Here is a 21,468-nt window from a genome sequence, read left to right on the forward strand (position 1 = left end):
TGCTTGTTTATAACACATGAAAATAGATAACTCGGTTACTAAGCTTTATCCAGGCTTACATGCAAGCTGTATGAGCAGATCTTATTTAATCTCTATATTTAAAACTAAAATTAATATGGCATAGATTATTCTATTTCCTACCAGTGGTCACAGGTGGCACTCACAGAAGACAACCTTAGGAATGTACTGGTTTTTGCACAGTACCATATTTCAAGGGTTATCTGCAAGATTTCATTTGGATTTAAATTTTGTTCATCTGTTTTCTGTTTCTCTTTCCCCCACTACTGGTGTGTCTGAACTATGTGGGAAAGAAGCTTGAAATCTACAAGTAAGAGACCAGGAAAATAAAAGTCAAAGATAAAGGAATGATAGGATTTTTGGCATACCTTGCTATAGAAGGGAAAGAGAGAACAGAGAAAAAAAATAGGGTTTTTTGAAGCTATGTTTTTTATTTACATTTTGGTGAGACAGTAGCAGAAATATGATTCTTGTTGTCATTAACCTTAGTTACTATAAATTCTAATCCTTGGAGGCTGTCCTTGTTAGAGTGGGGAGTTAATTCAATGGCTTGAGAATATATAATGCTGATTGGATTCAGTATTGACATGTGATTTTTAAGGGTTAACACCAGTGGTAGAATATCAGGCAACATTTAGAACTTAAACTTTAAATCTTGGTTTGATTGTACCTCAGCTTATTAGGTGGTCAGATAATAATGATAGCCTAGGACTGCCACCACCAAATCTGCGGTCAGCAGCAGTGTCTTTATGCTGGAGTTTGTTCTTGTGATATGGATATAAACACTCCTTTCCCAAAATACATGTAAGCACATAATTAATCCTTACCAATCTTTTTTTTTTTTTTTGAGCATATTATCTGGCTTGTCCTGTATTTATTCCTTTTCTTTCTGTATTCGGTTTCTTGCTTATACCGATGCCTCTGTTTTTATTTCTTGAGCATTTAGATCATTGAGCTTTATTCTTACTGTTTCTATATTTGCATTTGTAATCAGGATCAGCTGACCAAACTTTTCTAAAATTCATGAGGATTTGTGAAAAATCACTTATCAACTTTACATGGCAGAAAGTTTTATACTAGAGTAGACTTTGATACATGTTAATACCTGTTTTAAATATATAATGCAAGCCATCTATTAGGAATCCAGTAGTAATATACATCTTCTGCATCTTAGTGCTATGTTTTTTTTCCAAACCCACTAAAAATATGACAACACAAAAAAAATCATAGTCATTCCATTCCAATAAATGTGCTTCCTAAAATGCAAAACAATGCTATTAAACTTCACAATCTCCTTCCAAGGCTGACCTCCACGAACTTATGTGCATTATGTGGTGGGACTATTCAGCTTTCTCTCTTCCTGACGCCAAAATACAGAGCAAATTAATAATTAAAAACTCTTTAGTACATTTAATTTCATTGTTGGAAGTGGAAACTAACACATGGACAGGAAAATGTTAGTCTTGTTCTGCAACTGATGTGCTAGCTTATCTTTTTAGTTCCTTCAGATGTAAAGAATGCAGACTTAGACAATTAGATACCACTCCTTTCTTGGGTGTTGTTGAAGCCTGAAGAAAAAATACTTCTCAATGTGGAATTTTGGCTTATGTTTATTTTAAATGCATTTTTTTTGTTTTCTCTTCATATGGGTAGTTATCATTTTTAGTGGAATAAACACACTCATTTTCTAAGATAGTAATCTACATATTACTCTATGAAAATGTATTTAAAACAATTGCTCAATAGCCAAGAAAAATCATCAAATGTGTCCATGCTTCTCTCTGCATTTAAGAAAATAACTTTTTTGTGTAAGTCAAAATGTCATAACAAAGTATCAAATACTACAATGTGACAAGGGAAAGCAACAATCAAAATTCTGGACATTTTAAAGCATTGGCAATGCACTTCAGTAACTGTACAGCTAGAATTGCACTGTGTACTTCAAACAGGGATATAATGTAATTGCATAATTGTCTTTGATCTGTCTTCTTTACTCAAAACCAGAAGCAGCTTATCAAAGCTTAAAGTTATGTATTGAACCAACCAAGGAGTTGTGTGTGATATCCTCATTTACTGTTGTTGTTGGTTTTTCAGTATAAATTAATATAAACACAGGAAATTCAGGAACTGGAATGTGGAGAACATCAAGGAGGAGCTGGGCTCATTTCAGAACATGCTGTTTGTAATTTAGGCACCCCATGCTGGGAAGAGTATAAAAGCTTACATATGCATTTTAGATGGTTATGAAAGAGTCGTTTTCCACACTTTTATCCCTATTAGAGCCCTGATGTTAGATGACTTGCATAAATGGTAGCTAGTCCCTTTACAGTGTTGGGGAGCACCCTGATTCCCTAAAGTGTTTGGGGAACAGAATCTGATGGATTCCACCAAAACATGAGAAGCCTTAAAATAATTCCACACTTAAACAACAACCATGGAGTGCCCAAATAGTGCAGAATAGTGGCAATCCTGCTTTATCTCTATTCTTTAAACATTGAGTCAGCTTTTAAACAGTTCCTCAAGTACTTGGTCTTCAGCAGATTGGTTACATATGTATTAGATCAATCTTTTTATTGTGTTCCGAATGCTGGGGTCAGGTTTGTGGGAACATATATGAGTAGAGATTAGAGTAGCAATGACGAAACAGATATTTACAGTTGCTGCTGTTAGAATCTCTGTGGTTTCCCAGCAAGGGACTGCAATTCTGTACAGGATTGCTTCTTCATATGCAATACACAGCAGGATCATAATTCTGGTTATAGCGATGGGAAATGGGACAGAAAGAGACTGCTAAAGAGGAAGTCCCCTTCTGCACTGAAGCAGCCTGGTGTGTAATATTTTGTCTATTTGGAGTCGTCCCTGTGGTCTGTACTAATGACATTATCTCCCAGGAGATCATTATCTGATGATTGCATCCCATCATGGATTGTTCTCGGTGACCTGAGCGCTGTTGGAAAATATTATTTTTGTAACACCTGCTACATCCCCGTCTCCTGTTGGAAATTTAGCTCCTCTTTTGGCCTGATGCCTTACTATACTTTCCACGGCTTGTTCTCCTCTGTTACAAAGCCAGTTTGGTTTCCTGTGTTATAGCTGTACAGGGCTACTGCTCCTATCAACGTTGTCTTTCTCATCTTTTCTGTATCAGTGTTATCTGATGTGGTGTCGTCTTTGCTGCTAGCATATAAATTACATTGTTGATTCTTTATGGTTTCTTGCACTCTGAATTGAGTTATAGCTTTTACAAGCATGTGATCTGGCTCTAAGAGAAGACTCTGACAACTTGTCATTCCTGGAATCTGTGACTGTCTTGTCTTGTATTAATTCATCTTATAAGACTTGCTATTTCAGTCTTCAGCAAGAATATGAGCTACTGTATTAACATCCTCTACTGGTACTTCTTCATTACATCTGTCAGTATTTTGCCAAAGGGACTTGCTCTTAGGTACTTCCCCTTCCCACCCAATTTTTTTGCATTTCTGCATTCTCTTCTATGTTTCTCTGCCATTGCTATGGGAACTGCCTATTTACATTTTATTCTGTTGGGCAAGTTGTTATATTCATTTCAAAATATAGCTGAGATGAAAATTGCCATTTTCAAAAAAGAATTTTAAAAACAGTATATTTTTATGTTTTTACATATGCCATATACTTATAACAAAGTCACAGAGCTTGTATTGGTTTTGTGTGGCAAGGTTTTGGTAGCGGGGGTGGGGGGGTTACAGGGGTGGCTTCAGTAAGAAGCTGCTGGAAGCTTTCCCGGTGTTTGAGAGAGAGCGAGCCCATACCAGCTGGCTCTAAGACGGACCCGCCGCTGGCCAAGGCCGAGCCAATCAGTGATAGTGGTAACGCCTCTGTGATAACATTTTTAAGAAGGAAAAAAAGTTGGGACAGGGAGAAACAGCTGCCCGAGTGAGGAGTGAGAACATGTAAGAGAAACAAGCCTGCGGACACCAAGGTCAGTGAAGAAGGAGGGGGAGGAGATGCTCCATGCACCGGAGCGAAGATTCCCCTGCAGCCCGTGGGGAAGACCCTGGTGAGGCAGGCTGTCCCCCTGCAGTCCAGGGAGGTCCACGGTGGTGCAGATCTCCACCTGCAGCCCGTGGAGGACCCCACGCCGGAGCAGGTCGGTTCCCGAAGGAGGCTGTGACCCCGTGGGAACCCTGCGCTGGAGCAGGTTCCTGGCAGGACCTGCGGATCTGTGGAGAGAGGAGCCCACGGAGCAGGTTTTCTGGCAGGACTTGTGACCCCGTGGGGACTCACGCTGGAGCAGTGTGCTCCTGAAGGACTGCACACCGTGGAATGGACCCATGCTGGAGCAGTTCGTGAAGAACTGCAGCCTGTGGGAATGGCCCACGTTGGAGGAGTTCATGGAGGACTGTCTCCTGTGGGTGGGACCCCACGCTGGAGCGGGGGAAGAGTGTGATGAGCCCTCGCCCTGAGGAGGTGAAGTGGCAGAAAATAACGTGTGATGACCATAAACCCCATCCCTGTCCCCCTGTGCCGCTGGGGGGGCTTGGTGGTGAAATCCGGGAGTGAAGTTGTGCCCGGGAAGAAGGGAGGGGTGGTTGGGAAGGTGTTCTGAGATTTCGTTTTATTTCTCATTACCTTGCTGTCGCCTTAAGGAGGCGTGGCAACCTGGTTCAGGAACGGCATGGCGACCAACCCCAGGCCGCTCGGTCCATCAGCTCGCAGACACCAATGTGGTGGACGGCAAATGGCGTTTATTGGTGCGTAACACAGCATTATATAACTTGGGGTTACAACATCACTGTCCGCTTGCATCATAAACTAAACGCTATTGGCTATCAGGAGAGGGGCTTTATCTTTCCGTACAGCACGATATCTTCCGGCCGCCTGGCCCTAACTACCTACATTTCCCCCCTCCCTATGCGTATTTAAATTGGCTAAAATATAACAATCTTAAAAGAATATGTATATCGTAACCTTGAATAGAAAACATAACAACCTTAAAAGTATATACATCACAAACTCGAATAGAAAACGTAAGGCACACTAAACAAGAGGTAGCTGGGGGGTAACTGGGAGTAACAGGGTATAACTGGGGATAGCTAAAGGAAATTTTGAACAGGAACATTTTTAAAGTAGTTGTCGGTGTTTTACCAACATGATGTTAACCTTTTCTAGCTGGCTCTTAACAAACGACACGAGCCTATTCAATATACAGGGTCCGAGAATCAATGCTACCACGATCATTATGATAGGAAAATCAAGACCACACAAAGGCATCGCAGCTCCCTTCCATGGGGGCTACATCATCGTTGTTTGGATTCTGCCAGTGTGGAATTCTCAGGCATGGACAGGATGCTTGTCGGCTTGCCGTCCTCTCTTGCCACCGCGGTGTACGGGTTACGAGGACGTCCGATAATCTGGTCCTGTGGATAAAAACTCACAGCTTTCGTTAGTTTTATTCTGGAGGTCCGGTTTAATGGATTTAAGCGGACACCACTTAACTTTGCCATCTTTTCTGATAGCAGCACCTTGCTCTGGTTGATTTGTAATAAATTGACTTAATTTTCCCAAATTGAGTCTGTTTTGCCCGTGACGGTAATTAGTGAATGATCTCTCCTGTCCTTATCTCGACCCACAAGTTTTTTGTTATATTTTTCTCTCCCCTGTCCAGCTGAGGATGGGGGAGTGATAGAACGGCTTTGGTGGGCACCTGGTGTTCAGCCAGGGTCAACCCATCTCAAAGCTATATTTGCATATGGCTTGTATTAAGCTTCCTGTGCCTCCTGGAGGCTTTCCTAGTACTTTATTAAAATCATACTCTTTATTTTTTCATAATTGGAAAGATATTTGAAAAGTATTAAAATATTAAAATTGTGTTAAGATTGGATATGCTTTATTTTACAGCCTCATTCTAGCTATTGTCAATTTTCTTTAGCCGTATTTTTGAAGGATTAGTCATTCTTATCCACTGAGGTGAGTTACTTTTCTAACATTTCATATTAAAATTGTGGAAAATGATACAGTTAGATGCTATTCTTTTTGTCCAAAAAGCTGCGTAAAGAAGGCCCCATTTTAAAGACTTTCAGGCTTCTGAAATGTAAGAAGAAACAGAATTTTAAAAAGAGAAAACATCTGAAGGCTAATTTTTGTCTGTCTGAATCTTAAAGCAAAAAGCAGTCTTAAGAAAAGCATCTTAGATGAACACTGCACCTTAAATTGCAAATTGAGAACTCATGTTACAAAGCCCTTTCCTTTTCAGAACTGCATGCAGAAATTACTGTGAACTTTTACGCAGGTTTCCCTTTTTCAGGGCTTTTTGAAGTTCCCCTTTAACTGGCTGCTCTGCATCCTGATTGAGGTTCAGCACATTTATATCCAAAGGAAATCACATCATGGCTAAATGTAAATGACATTGCTTCAGAAGACTATTTCTTCTTACAGAAGTCATTTTTCCAATCTCCTTTTGATCCTCAAGAAAAAAAAAATTAATATTATTCTTTAAACTAGAAAAACCTTTAAGCTTTCAGCCATTACTATAACCTATAAAAATAGCCCTTTGTAATAAATTAATTACCTTTTCAGTTCATGTATTCATTTAAAACTGTATATGCAGAATCACAATGTTACCTGTAAGTGGTAGCTTGAACAAGGATAGGTTAATTTTTGCTTCTGAACATTTTAAACCAAATTACTGTTTTTCAGTGACCCTGGAGTGGAGAGGTATGAACTACTTGACCCAGCTATTGAGAGCAATGATGTATAACTCTATTCGGAATCTGCCTGAGAAACCAGAGATTTGGTTCTCACAAAAATTATTTTGCTGGCAAGCTGCAGTTAATGGTTGGGAAGGAGGGATTTGGGTGGGATCATTTCTCTTGTTTTGTCTTTTTCTTTTTTCTTTTTTCTTTTTTTCCTACAGAAAATACCAGGCTGATTTTCATGGCAAATTGGGAGTGTTGGCCTGTGAAGAGGGGTCAGGCAGTATATGCAGTGGAGGGCATGTGTTGTTTTTTCTTTTCCTTGATGATCTAATTGGCAGAATCTATCACACACTAATCCTCAAAAGGGTCCCATTTTTGTCTATAAAATTTTCACAACAGCTATTTACTACTGTGAATTGAATTTAAGGGCCAGTGGCTGGAAACTTTATTGTGTCCATAGAATTTTCACCAAGACAATTCAATACAAGATGACTTTTGCCTTCTCATTTCTAAGAAAATGCAAAATCTATCTTTGAGGCCAAGCTTTCCCACAAATGCTTTAAAACAGCAACCTCACCGGACTTTTAAATAAAATGACACTACCTATGAAACCTTCTTCTTGCCAGCCAGCAAAAAAGAAGAGAAATATCTTTCATATATTACTCCTTGGAGAAGGCAGTTAGATTCTTTGGTGATGAGTATCCATCTCAACACAAAGATAAATTATTAGGGTCAGCTGAGGTTGGCAGAAGTTATTTTAAGCTGGTTTCTCATTTGAGAAGCTGCATTTCAGTTGAGTGGTCTGATTAAGTTGAACTGGAGAGGAACCAAACCAAAACAAACATTTTCTTTAAAGAATAGGCCCCTGTGTCCATGTACCTCTAGCAGGCAGTGCCCCAAGTTCATTTGTTACCTTCAGCAGTTATCTCTGAAAACTGTCTTTTGCACAGAGATACAGGTATTTGTCCTGAGACAAGTATCTCCCACTTGTATAGTGGGAAGTTTGGGTTTCATCAAAATGAGTTATCTTGTGTGGGCAGAAGTCTGTCTGTCCTTTACTAAATGCTATACCTTCCATGAATAGGAAATGTCTCAATTTTTAAAGGAAGTTTTAAAGACTTTTCTTCTGATGCAGTTGTTTTCTTTTTTCTTTTTTTTTTTTTTCAGTGCAGAAATTTATTAGAAACAGGCTTTACAGGGTCTTTGGTGAATATGTTTTTTTTTTTTGCCAACAACAATCCTAGTTATTATAATGAATCAGATCTCTTTGAGTCAGTCTTTCACATTTTTAGCAAATAAAATAAAAGCATAAAAACGAAGTCGCATTTTCTTACTTGAGACTTAGCTTTGAAAGCCAGTAGCATGTTGCTTCTCCTGGTATTCCCCAAGTGAAATTCTTTCTGATTTGACACAAATAGCAAAATTCTTTGCCACTAAATCCCACACTATTCATTGCCTCCTTATTTGAATAGTTTCTGTGGTCCTTCTTGAGCATTTAGTGTATACAGTGGATACTGCATTGGTTAAAAACAAACAAAAAAAAGTACTGCAATATTTTATATGTCCTGTAAAATGTTATTTGAAATGGTTGGACAAAAAAAAGACATTTTCCGTGTCATTTACCAGCAGCCTCATCATTGCTAGCAGTCTTAGAATGTGTATATTAAATAGAAGTCAATGACATTAATTATCCTATTTATGAATGCCATTGTGGCTCTTCAGGTTTATTGATCATTGAGAATTTCCTAGCTCTTTATATTGTTGCCATTTTGTTGCGCTTTCTTACAAACAGTAAGTTTGAAAAAACAGTGGTATATTTAAAAATAATATTAAAAGTAATAATAAACCATTAATAATGCACAAAAGAACCATACATGAGAACATAATTAAATACACTGTAGGCTGGAACATAAGGCTGGCATTGCACTATAAAAGAGAATTCCCTGTAACGCCTAATGAAGTAGAGCAGATAACCTTCCACCATCACCTTTGCTCAGTGCTATTAACATTGAAGGAGGCTGCAAAACAGCTCATTAGCTACAGCCATACGATTTCTGCTCCAGACCACTGCTGTTAAGTGGCAGGTATTGCCCGGCACAAGGATTATATACACAGATCTGTGACCTGCAAAATGTATATATTTAGAATACCATATTCTATACAATGCTTCTCTCCCTGATAGTATTTTCTGCTCATCCCTTCATGGGATGATGGAATATTGGGGGGTAGGGGGGATTTATTTTCTTTTCAGATTGCTATTAATCAAAGCTTTTTAACCATGCCTATATATTATATGGGAAAATAATAGAATATCTAATGGGCTAAGACAGCACTTTAATATCAGTTTCTTTACAACTACCAATACTACTTTACTGGAGTTAAATGCTTGATCTGAAACATTAACATAGGTAAAATTTGAGTGAGTTTAGTTCTAAAATTTGGCTTTCCCCTGCTATTGTCTAAATCTTACTTCTCGGAGTGCATATCTTTAGAAGAATTTGATTTTGAATCTGTTCTACAGCACTGATTCCCTTGGATTTCTAGAAGGATATATCTACACAGATCTGTCCTTGAAAGGAAAAAATAAATTATTTTCCTATAAAAAACAATCATCAGATATTTATTAAGAGAGCGTTTGTTTTATATATTTCAGAGAAAATACTGCTGTTCAGAGCAGCCAGTTGGAATGAAAGATATGCTTTATGTATGTCCTTCTCTGCATTCTTTAGTACCTTTTACATATCAGTGTTTGGCCAAAATCAGGTTTTCTTTGGCTGTCTTGAAAACATTGAAGGACAGAGATTTAGCAGCATGAGTTTATCCCCATCATCTTTGTAACTACTCTTCCAGTAATTGTAGATTGCTATTAGATTGCCCCTTAGCCACTGTTTGACCTGACTAAATAATCCAGCTGCCTCAACATTTATTATTTTGGTAGCCATGTACTGGACCCTCTCAGACTTCTCCACATACCCAAAGGTGGACACAAAAGGAAGCCCAGTGTTCCAGACGTGGCACCACCAGCACCGAGTAGAGGGAATAACAGCTCCTCTTGATCTGTTTTCCACACTCCTCCAAATGTAGCCCAGCCTGTGGTTTGTCTTGCAGTGAGAGTTGGTCCGTATTCACTCCTGCATCCACTGTAGCTGCCGGGTCCTTTTTGGAAAGGTCAGTATTCATTTTCCCAGCCTGTACCAATGTGTCAGGTGACTCTGCCCCACAGCAGACCCTTCTGCTGCTGCTTACTGAACCTTGTGAGATTTTTGTTGGCCCAACCCTCAAATTTTGCAAGGTCTCTGTATCAAGACTCTGCCATCTGTCATGTCAGCTAATTCCCTAGCATATTGTCATCTTCAAAGTAGCTGAGGATGCAGTCTGTGTGTAGACATTCGTCTGATCACCCCGTGGGACTCGGCACAGGGTCCACCATACCCTGGGCCACAGAGCACTGACACCAATATGAGGATGCTGCAAATGGCGTTTATTCAACTGCGTCACGCCCTTACATACTGTCTGTCGGTCATCCCGCCTCCCTTAACCCTTCTCTTTCCGTACATCGCGAGATCTTCCGAGCGCCAATCCCTACACTGTGTCATCATCCAGGTTGGTGATGAAGATGTTGATGAACGTGGATCCCATGTTCAAGCATTGGCTTATTAGCAGCTGCCAGCATGTGCTGGGCCATTGATCCAGTTGTCCAGCTGGTTCACATTCCACTAAAAGTCTGCTTGGCCAGCCCAGACACCCACTCTTTGCAAATGAGAGTGCTGTGGGAGGTGGGTTGAATTACCTTCACAGTACAGAGTACGTAATTTACTGTTTTAAAGCAGTATGATTACGAAAACAAAATGCAACTAAGTAAACAAAAATAAAATGCTGTAGAAAGAGGAGGAGGCTAGAGAAGGCTGCAGGGAGAGCTGAGACATCGCTTGATAACTGCTACCACTGAGAATGAGCTAGGTGTTTTTTATGTGTGTCTTGCCCGAGGTAGGAAGGGAATGAGTGTTTTCTTGCTCTGGTATGATATTTCAGTGGGATTTGCCAATATTTTCTGAGTTGGATGGAGAGTTTGCAGAGCAGAACTGAGGCTATGTGGAACATTGAATTGCTTGTTGTTTCCCATGTGTCTTATCTTAGCCCCCTTCCTATGTCATCAAGATATTTGGTTGTTTTAGTGGTCTATATAGCCTATAGGGCACTACCGTAAGAAACTTGCCAGAGAAGCTGTTATAGAACATATATTAAGTACTGAAAAGGCCATACGAAAATTCCTTTAGGCTCCTCAAAGGTACGAATAGCTGATGCAACTGTGTCTGTGTAGTAATAAAGAGTTTTATGCAATCTAGCTAAATGGGTTTAGTGTATTAACCTCACTACAATAGGTCCACCTGAGACAATTTAGCATGTGAAAGAATGCTTCTGCAGCAGAGAACAGTAACAAACTTTTCCAGTTGATAATGCAGTAGAGAAAAGGTACTATCTTTCTGGTCAGCTGCCAAGAGCTCACCATCTGATTCATAAGCAAAGGAAGATGTGGAAATTCCCTATGGATTAACATGCATCACCCAGTCTGATTTACAAAGGCTGTCAACATAAGACAGAAGAGACCCTGACATTTGGCAAGCTATAGGAGCAAGATTATGCTAGTTAATTCTGAATTCTCTTTCAAATCAGTCCTGTTTTTCCAAAATGTAGACTGAAACAAAAAGTGCCCCAGTCATGGACCCTGCGATCATGTGCTCCTTGATCTTTTTTGTAGGCTCCTTGCTTGAGATGTGAATGCTGTTTTTTACTGTGACTCTGTCACGATTTCTTCTGCCAGACTCTGGAAGCTGGGTGAGAACTCAGGAGGGAGGGATAACATCCCCCTTCTGCCAGAGGGTTCCTCATCACCCCTCCTAGAGGAATATGGTATAAATCTGAAAACAAACGTACCATCTCTCACACAGCAACCTTTTGTTTTCACCAGTGATGTTGTGAGTGTTATCTATATCACTGGGTAGAAAGCATGGTCTTTGCCTCTTTTATGATAAGAAAAATGGATATGGAGGTATATATACACGGTTTCAACTGATGACGGTACAAAGAATGGATAGGATGTGAAGAAGAACGTAGATTCCTGCTTTTTTGGGCAATTGAATATTTCATGTCTCCTATTTTGTAGAAAAACATATTTCTGAGACTTCTTCCAATTCAGCAACTTTCTTCAGAATATTGCCACAATCTTAAAAAATTAATATTGAGACTATATCATCTGATACTTTGATTTGCCACAAAAGATAAGAAATATCAATCAAGAAATGTTTAACTGTATTTTTCTTGAATGATTTGAAATGGAAAAGAAACTAGTCTCTAAAGCAAAGGCATATATTTTAAACAAAACATAGCACTTAAAATAATAAATACCCATTTAATTATTTAAGATTTCATTTGTCAATCTTGTCCAAATTAGTTTTAGAATCACTTCTATTCTAGATGTGCATTTATTAATGGAAATGTTAGGGCAACCGTAATTTCATGAAGCATATTTATTTCTTAATAAATCATTAGTCCATTGGAATTTAAAAACTTAATCTTTTACAGAGAATTGCAGATAGAATCAGTGCCTGTATTTATATGCTAATGACTCTAAGGGAAGAAAGCAGAATTAACATATAATGCTTAATTAAGAGAAAAAAATTGCAATAATCCTATAACTTGGAAGTAAAGCACAAACCATTTCTGGTGCATAATAGAGGTTTCAGTTATGTACTTTCAATGTAGCAATTCTTAAATAATTGTTCTGGCACTGGCAATAACATAGAAGAAAAAAGTCCCAGTGAAAACTATTGAAATAAAGTAATCCTGTTCAGTTATAATTTTTGAGAGCTCATTCCTTATGGTCTGTTTTGTGCATTTACATCATTGAGTAGTTTTCATCATTAAGTATTTCATGTGAGAGCATTTAATTCTGCAAGGTGCCTGCCATTCCATTGTCTTTAAAAAAGATAGTATCAATCCTCTGGAATCAACAAGGTTTTGATACTGGATTCTAGGGAGGCAGGATTAGATTTAAGGTGTTTTCCTATATGCTTATATACATCAATTCCCATTTGCACTATTTTAGTGGTCCAGAACAACACTGGTGCTTCAAGCTGTTATTGTGTTTTCTCTGCAGGCAAATGGTCTTTGCAGGGCATTTACCAAGCAACTGTACTTTGAGATTAAACCCCAAGTCACTTCAGTCCTACACTCACCAGTTATTAACTGTGGTGTATGTGGCTGATCCAAAACAGAATTACATCTATTCCAGTTCAGATGGAAATTAATCTCAGAAAAACTAAAGAAGTCTACTATGTCTTTGCAGAAATATTATGTGATTGCTCTGCTTCTTACTTTCAGATTTAAAAGTTCTAATTAGAACAAGCTTGATCTTCTGAAGTAACACATATTCTTTGTGGGTTTGTTTTTTTTGTCACCTGCTGATTTTTTTTTTTCTTTGACAGAGAAACTCCAGAGCCTCACCTGAGGTTTTTTTCAATAAGTTTACTTCACAAAAGAGTGTTTTCCCACCTCTGTAGCAAAAATCAATATATGCTATAAAGAAACAAAGAAATGCCAAATGGTCTGCGCACATCTGTCTCTTTCACTCTTTGAACTATGCTATTCATAAAAAAGCCTGACTACTGAGTTTTCCTGAGGAGCACTCTAAATATTGCACAAACACATTGATGTCAGGATTAAATAAGAAAAACTTTAAAAAATTAAACTGCCAGGCTCTGCAGATTCAGGACTGATATCTGATACTAGAAAAAAATTCAAAGGAAAGAAAAGCAATAGTTGACTCAGTGTGTGTGTGTCCAACTTTTGCTCCATAAATTGTATAATTGAGCTTGAAGATAATTTAAATGTAAAGATACGTTTTGCTGAATTCTGGCTTTAGGCTGGCTCTCAGCACTCAGTGCTGTGAAATATTTTTTCCTGTTTTTCTGTATCCAGTCCACTGCTATGGCGTTTGTATCCAGGTGTTAGAATGCTCTTCAGTATGCCTTTTCATAGCAGTTAACAATCTTAATACTGCTTTTACTAGAAGCTGTGCATAAATTTTCTGTACTTGCTGAGAGTAAAATCTACCCTCAAAGGATACCACCTTCTATACCCCATTTTGAAAATGCAAGTGGGATGCAAACTGAGGGATATGAAACGTACTACTCATATGTCCTATCTGAAAGTAAAAAGTTAAAGCTACATCTTACCTGTAAAGTGTCCAATAACATAACAGGAGAACCCAACTGTGTGAAATTCATGAATGGTGGGGGTTTTTTTCACAACAAAAAATGTCACTAGTAGTAGAGCAGCTACAATACACAATGCTTGCTTTGTTTGGAAAATTCTGCTTTCTCCAGACTGTCCTCCCATTCTTCCCTTGCCCCACAGTTGCTTCCCACCCACTGTGCTGGTGAAAGATGTTCCTCTGAGGTTACCTGCCCCATGGGCTTCTGATTTTCTGCCTATGTTAACTTCTTCCCCCATTCGTCTTGCGCACTAATGTGAACTGCAACTTTGGTGTCAGGTGGCCTTCAACTATGTAAGTCTTTAATGTAAGCATTAGAAATAATTTCAATGTTTCTTGTATTCATTTTAATGTTTCACAATGCTTCTTTTTTATTGATTCTTTTACAGGGTCAAATTCAAAGAGCTTCTGAAGGCCTTCAGTTGCCATCTGGTCAAATTAATTATCTAAATATTGCCTGAACTGCCTAAAGATTATAAGGTGCTTTTGAAAAGTAGTCCACAATTTCTTTCAATATAACAAGCATTGTTGAGAAAACCCTTTCCTACACTTTACTATTTTAGTATATGTACTTTAAAGAAACATAAGATTAAATGTATGGTTAAATACAGGGTTTATAAGAAGTAGCTGATCAAAGAGATTAAAGTTGCATCATTTGAACAGGAAGGTGGGCTGTGAAAACAACTGCTGAAGGATTCTGATAGTTACTTTCACAGAGAAACTTAAAAGATAACCAAAGGATGGAGAGAACATTCTCAGTCTCTTGGTTCATACGTGGGATATACTAGAACTGAGTAATTACTCCAGGAAATGTTTGAAGTAATCAGTATTTGGACATAAATGTAAATTAACATTTGCTTTTGGTAGAAGTCCCATGCAGCCACCTTCCATTCAGATTCCCCATACAGATAGGAAGTTCCCTGCCATTCAGAGCAGTAATACCAGCTTTGCAGTGAAGTGCTGATTAAACTTCAAAAAGTAATAATACAGCTGTGACCCTTTAAAGGCTGATTTTTCTGTATGAATAATAGCATTTACAGTTATACCAACTGTGATGAAAATTATGAAGCTAATGAATCCTGGGGGTTCAGGACACATACTGAGTACTAATTGGGATCAAGAATAAATTTCACTAAAAGCTGTAACATTGAGAAGTGAGCAACTTTCTGGATAAGGAGTTTATGCCTTTTACTCTAGGAACCAAAAGTAGCTATTAGTGGAGATTAGATGGAAGATTATGTGATTGCTTGCTTAGATGGTATGTTTGCCTTAAAAAAAACACACAGAGACAGAGAGAAGATATTTCTGTATTAAAGTAAACAACCAAGACCTTTAAGAAGATTACGCAAGAGAAACTAACAACTTTCTTGTGTCTTTATCACATAATTAAAAACTAGAACTAATGGCATGAGTCCTAAAAGCACCTAAAGATTCAACTCTTTAAGATCTCGGTTGCTTCTATACAGTGCTTGATGTCCTCTGCTCCTGACCTTATTAAAAGTTGCTGACATTAAGTGATTTGAATGGATGATGCAGTCTGATGAAATGTTGGTATATGCAGCTAAAGTAGTCATTCTGTAATCTCTTCAAATGTAGTCCAATAAAATAAATTTTTGCCATTTACTAGTAGGTAACCAGAGGCTTTCAACTGACCTAACAGCTCCAGCTCTCAGGGCTGTTTGGCCTCCCATGGCCCCATCTGGGCTTAGCTGGGATAACAGTTACCAAGGAGGCAAGTGACTGTTCATTGCCTCCCCTGATATCACTGGCTCTGGGGATGGCCTGGCGCTCCTTGGTGGTCCCTTCATAATAAGCAACAGTCCTTTGTGTTCACTGGGTTGGGGGAAGATCTCCTGCAACTTTCAGGCTTTAACTGGGCACTGCTAAGAAGGAAGAAGACTGTGATAAGGAAAACATACAAATAACCCTAAGTGACACTAACATTTAGAAGGAGGAACCCCCCCCAGGGACATGAGAATCCTCCCAACAAAGATCTCAGGATGTTTTGTCACCTTCCCCCCGCTCTTCTTGAGGAAGTCTGAAATTATCAATGTTAGGACCTAGAAGAGCACTGGAAAGGGGATACACTGGGAATCATAGAATGGTTTGGGTTGGAAGGGACCATAAAGATCATCTAGTTCCAACCCCCGTGCCATGGGCAGGGACACCTTCTGCTAGACCAGGTTGCTCAAAGCCCCATCCAACCTGGCCTTGAACACTTCCAGGGATGGGGCATCCACAGCCTCTCTGGGCAACCTGTTCCAGTGCCTCACCACCCTCACAGGGAAGACCTTCTTCCTTACATCTAATCTAAATCTACCCTCTTTCTGTTTAAAGCCATTACCCCTTGTCCTATCACTACATGTGCTTGTAAAAGTCCCTCTTCCACTTTCCTGTAGGCCCCCTTTTAGGTACTGGAAGGCTGCTATAAGGTCTCCCTGGAGCCTTCTTTTCTCCAGGCTGAACAACCCCAACCTTCTCAGCCTCTCCTTATAGGAGAGGTGCTCCAGCCCTCTGATCATCTTGGTGGCCCTGCTCTGGACTCATTCCAGCAGGTTCATGTCCTGTACTCCAGGTGGGTTCTCATGAGAGCAGAGGGGCAGAATCACCTCCCTCGACCTGCTGGTCATGCTTCTTGTCATGCAGCCCGGGATACGGTTGGCTTTCTGGGCTGCAAACGCACATTGCTGGGTCATGTTGAGCCTCTCGTCAACCAACACCCCCAAGTCCTTCTCCACAGGGCTGCTCTCAATCCACTCATTGCCCAGCCTGTATTTGTGCTTGGGATTGCTCCAAGCAATGACAATTTTTGTTCTGCATGACAATTTAAACTATATTATCAATAAGACTCTCTTAAATTAGTTAAATAATTTGGAATTTTAGCCTGTTAAAGCATTAACTGGGCTAATAAATTCTTCAGTCTACATGCACGCTGTTTTCCCTTTTTCTCATAACAAGATTATGAGTGTAGCAATAATTGACAGTGAGACAGAGATCTTTTCTGGAGGCTTATTCTGGAGATTCATCTCATCCAGTAGATCAGATAAATTCACCATGAAAGTGCCTTTTTAATTGTTATTATTGACCAGACGGGTTGACCTCAGAGGGACATTTAATGGATATGACTATGTGGGATTTTGCAGATGGACCAGAGCTTTCTCTGCCTGTGCTGAACAGTCTAGACATGAGCTTTTTCACCCTCTGTTCCAGAGAGGGAACAACACAAACTTGGAGCTTTCTTCAGGACACTACAAGGATAGGCTCATAATCTTCTGGCTCAACACCAAGCCTTGCCATATCACGTCTTTTAAGAAACAAAAGGGAAAATCTAGGTTTGTTTTAAATATTTCAAATATGAGAGAATCCAGAACATCCCTTACTAAGTTTCATCACTTGTTAATAATTCTTACTGTTTAAAACATACCTTATTTCTAATTTGCATTTCTTGAGCTTTAACTTCCAGTCAAGGCATATAGTTGTATCTTAGCCTGCTACGTAGAAAAGCCCTCTGGTGTAAGATATCCTCTTTCCATGTCTGTACTTATAGATCCCTTAAGCTTGACTTTGATGAGCTAAATAGATTGAACCTCTTAAATCTCTTTCTGTAAGGCAGATTTTCTAGTCTTTAAATAATTCTTGCAGTTTGTTACTCTACTGTCTCAAATTTTGCAACTTCCTTTTAAGTGTGTGGAGAATAGATTTGGATATATTATTCCAGTAAACATCTCAAATAATACCATCACTTTGCAGATATCCACCTGTTAAACACTGCTAAAGATCATATTAACTCTTCCAGCTAGACAGCCTTCTAAGAAGTCAGTCTGAAATGGTTATTTAGAAAGACTTCTATTTTTTTTTTCCAGAATCACTACTAGAATAGTACTGTAAGCATGACCTATAATCTTTGGTTTAGAAGTATGTCCTTAAGTTCAGATAAATTTTAAATGTATGGTGCTTAATGAGTTCTGCAATATAATGGCAGTTCACTTGCCTTACTGAAGCAATAATATAAATAACTTCTAAACATGTTTTGTTTTTGTTTTTAAATATTTACCATAGTGCCTTTAATTGGAAAACCTTAGCAATACTTCATATTTTCCAAAAATGGGTGGCACAGATAATGAATGTGACTGGCAGAAGAAAGGTTGCTGCTCAGGCTGTTGTTTGGATGGGACCATTATATAGTGCATGATTATTGTCTGCTGTTTGAATCCGCACAGCCTATTTCAAGCATAATCTTATAGACAGAATGAAAATCCCACTCATCTCTATACCCTTTACAGAATTTGTAAATGAGCCTTTCAGGACAGTTTTCTTTTTGGTATAAAATTTTGCATATTCAAGCTCATTTGGGAGAGTTGCAAATTCAACCTATATAAACTACTGCAGTGGCACAAGACTTAGTGGTTTACTTTATACTAGCTAGTTCTAATATAGGTGGAGAAGAAAATATCCTTGATCCCCTGGCAAATCATTCCCAGTCTCTCCTTACATGGAACTGAAGCAGATGTTTGTGAGTTCTATGAACATGACAGAGTACATCTTCTCATATACATTATGTTCAGAGTTTTGCCATGAAATAACTCAGAAATAACTACTTGGAAATGTCAAATCTGAGTTGTATTGAGCATATAACAATGAAGCCAAGTATGAAAAAAATGCCTCATTGTTTTTAAAATGCATGTATAAGTTTGTCTTACAACACATAAGGATTTTAATGTGTTTGATATATTCTTGTATTTATTAAGAATAGCTTGTTGAAAGGTTTCTTATTAAAAGGATGCCTCAATTAGACTGAGTAGATTCCAGCAAACTTGCTTAGGTAAAGGATGATTTAACTTTAACTTCAATCAAACTACTGCTAAAGTTGACAGCTGAATTAAGGATGTCTGAGTCAACAGCAATTCTTTTAAGGTCAGGTGGGTCCAGAGGGACTTGGTCCAGGAGGCACAAAACCAAATAGCTCCAGATCAAACAAGTTATAAGCTCCACTGGGTAAGATCCAGACATGATAGCTCAGGTTCAAGGAACTTATGTGTTGATAGAGATTAGGAAGGAACAGCTCAAATATTTTCTTTGAACTTTTTTTTTTATGGAAGAGAAATGGAAAGTGAGCATTTAAAAGTACAAATATTCTCTGTCCAAAGTATGATCAAATACTCAGAAGTCTGGCTCTCTGAGAATTAACATTGTTTCTCTAATACTAAAAGATCTTAATCAATTTAAAAATCACAGTATTGACTTTGATATGCCATACCTACTGTTCTTAGTAATTACACCTACAAGTATTCTCAAATTACGCAAAACCAAAATTGAAGTAGCCTGTTCAACCCCAGCTTTTTCATATGCCTTATGAAACATGCACATTTTTACAAAGCATGCTTACACTGTATCTGTTTCACAGAATCCCCGAGTTGTGCAGTCTGAAGAAGGGAACTGAGCAGCTCGGTACCTTGGTACTACTGACACATCAACAGGAAGAACAGACAGCATTCCTTCTGTTTGGGAAGTCCTGATATTGTCCATGTAAGTTAAAATGATGGGCTATGGCCCCAATATAGAATTTGCAGTCTGGGAGAGGTCCAGTAGTGCCCTGATGGGTGTGGGGGAAATTCTATGAAGTCTTGCAGAGCATGTGCAAGGTGTGGATGTCCCACTGGCTTATAAAATGCATGAGTTTGCATAGATTCCATAGATTTCCATGGGTGTAGGAAAAGAGTACTTGGCTGTTTCTGTGAAGGCTGATGTATTTCTTAATTTCAAATTGCTGCTGCATAGCAATGGAGTGCTAATAAAAAGAAAAAATGGGAGCTGAATCCTTTGACTTACATAGTAAACAATAGGCTCTTTGTATTTTAATATTAGTGAATATAGCTTGCAGTAGGAGCTCTGCCTGGAGTTATACAATGGATACAGCAGAGCAGCATGGTGTGCAGCCTGCCTTGGTTGTCTGGAAATCCTCTCCCAGGGCCTGTTCATGTAGAAGGAGCCTTGTCAACAGCAAGGCTGTCTGCAAATAGGTAAGAGTTCTTACTAAAATTTATTAAACGTCCCTTAGACTTTCTAAAACCATTTGAAAGCCCAGCATTTTTTGCAAGGAATACTTCCTTTCCTAGATACGCAACATAAACCAGGAACATTTTGCTGAAAGGATGACAGTATTGACTTAAAAAAATACAACAACCTGTATCAATCTTTGAGAGAGATTTTGACTCATTTTCCCTGCTGTTTAGAGTTAAAATCCAGGCAAGTCTCTTTTTCACAGCTAACTTTTCTCTTTCAGTTTCTTCCAGCAAAGCATCTCTTCAGGGTTACTTGTCTGTGTGACGGATGTCCTAGTTTTTCATTCAAATTTGATTTTTGGGCACCTTTTCTAATGAGCTCTGTGAATATTCATGAAGAGGTTGTGATGTACCTACAGTTGACTTAACTGGGCAATGAATCAGTTGATGCTAAAGCATACATAGAAAGACAACTGAAAGAGGAGGATAAAGGAAAAAAAAAACACAACCGTCTTTTTACAAATAATATATTGATGGGGAATAATTTTTGGCTGAAAGAATCTCTCATGGGAATGAGAATGTAACAATTATAAGATGTTATGTAGAAGGCGGTATATTTAAAAATCAGTCATATTTTTGAGTGTCTGAAGATAACTATGCTTTCAGCCTGAAAACTGTCTCTGACATGAGGTCCTTTACAAAGTTCTTTCCTCAGTATGTTTCCATCTTGTATATTCTTAGTATTGTTAGATGTCTTTATTGTCTGATCCTGAAATTACGAATAGGGCCCAGGACAAAGAGGCAACAACGTCTTAAAGCCACTAAGGAAAGCTAATGTGAAGTACATCTATTGTATTCCCTTGTGTTTCTGTGTTCAGAAAGATATCCCTATTGTCTGTTTTAGTTTCCTTTTTTCCTTTTTTCTTCTATTTTGCCACACTTCCCCCCCCCCCCCCCCCCTTTTTTTCCTTTACCCATCTGAACAAGAGCTGTGCTTATAGCCAAAGATTCCATTTTCATTAAGGATGTTAAGGAGTCTCCTAATTAGTGAGCTTTTTGTTGTTGTGGTGGTAAAGTCAGACACAATGATGGGGTTAGTTTTTTGGGTTTTCAAACTTTGAACAAATGCTAACCAAAGTCAGCTCAAATAACCTCAAACAAGATGTCTTGTGAAGTTCTGATGAAGTGGCTGGGAAAGAAGAAGAGTCAATTTCATTTCTTCTGTTTGTGCTAATTGCTAAAATTTAGAGGGTTTTAACTTTATCATGTCTTCCAGTTTGTTCAAGGTATGATTTGAAGACTGAAGCGCTAGAACTATGAGAAACATAAAAGCTATAGTTTCATCTCCTATTTAAATTCCTTTATTTTCTATATATCCCCAGTCCTTCTCCCCTAAAACCATTTATGTTTTTGGGCTTGCTAACAACATTTAAAATTATTGTTTTCCAACTACATGGTTGAATCCAGCAGGATCTGAACAAGAACCAGAATTCTGATTACT

The sequence above is a fragment of the Accipiter gentilis genome, chromosome 12, assembly GCF_929443795.1.
Source record: "Accipiter gentilis chromosome 12, bAccGen1.1, whole genome shotgun sequence".
Lineage (NCBI taxonomy): Eukaryota > Metazoa > Chordata > Aves > Accipitriformes > Accipitridae > Astur > Astur gentilis.